Raw genomic sequence first — 1,022 nt, 5'->3', positions numbered from 1 at the left:
TTTTTTTCTCTCTCTTGGGGAAGGAGGAGAGGAGAGTTTTCCCAGCACCCCAAGCTACAGAAGGAGTGGGTGCGCCCCCAGAGGATGGGACTGGGAGACCCAGACAATCACTCAGAAGGGCTCCTGGGCGTCCAATTCCTGGCCCTGGGCTGCAAGGTGTGCGGGTGAGAGTCACTCCCCTTAGGGTGGCAGCTCCTGCTTGAATGGAGACACATGGAGGTATCTTCTGGTGTTCACGAAGAGGAAGGGGAATCAGGGGCCCCGAGTGAGGGAGCAGACGGCCGGGATGGCTGACCCCACACTCACCGCCTGCCCAGGATTATAACTTGCACAAAGCCTGGCTGTTGTGACTTTTCTCCCAAGAAGGGCCAGACCGGTCCAGAGGTATTTTTCCACTCTGTGGCTGGTCCTTTAAATATCTATCGCCAAGTGTGATTCTTCACCACCCGCTGGCTTATCTTCTGGGCTGTTGCACAGGTGGTTCTGGCTGGTTTCTGGGGGGGGGGGGTTCATCAATGGGAGGGTTGGTGACCCTGGGAATGGTGGGCAGGTCCCGCAGAGGTGTTTTGGTCACAGGCGAGTTCTGACACTCCCTCAGGAACTTCGTGTAGTAGATGATCCTCGTACCTCCCGGCCTGGTGCTGAGGAGCGTCCCCCCGCGGGGGAGGGGGGTACTATAGTCCCCCCGCAGCAGCTGCATGCTGCAGTGATCAAGGACCCCCCAGCGAGTGTGGGGATGGACTGGCTTGGGGTCTGGGTGCAGCTGCTGCCCCAGGACATGGTCTCCCACGTGCAGCGCCTGTAGCCAGAGTGTGATTCTCCCGCCCCTCGAGACTGGGTCCAATATTCTATTGGTCTTGAAGGGCAGAGTCCTTGGGTGACATTTGTGAGAGTCAAGGATATGCTGGATATAGTTCCTGCCCTCTTGTAACTAGTGGAGAGATGACAGAAGTAAAAATCAATGTGGCAACGAATAGCCATGGGCTTCTGTACAATACCGTCTGCCCTTGTATTTAGGTAGG

General features: G+C 56.8%; 1 pseudogene; it reads right to left on the bottom strand.

Annotated features, from left to right (window-relative positions):
* Positions 1-411: 411 nt before the first annotated feature.
* LOC112826317 (eukaryotic translation initiation factor 4E-binding protein 1 pseudogene) lies at positions 412-780 on the bottom strand (annotated as a pseudogene).
* Positions 781-1,022: the final 242 nt, after the last annotated feature.

This window comes from Callorhinus ursinus, unplaced genomic scaffold (assembly GCF_003265705.2).
Source record: "Callorhinus ursinus isolate GAN/ISIS: 27379988/994484 unplaced genomic scaffold, GSC_fseal_2.0 scaffold7, whole genome shotgun sequence".
Classification (NCBI taxonomy): Eukaryota; Metazoa; Chordata; class Mammalia; order Carnivora; family Otariidae; genus Callorhinus; species Callorhinus ursinus.
This window is presented reverse-complemented; position numbering and strand designations above follow the sequence as displayed.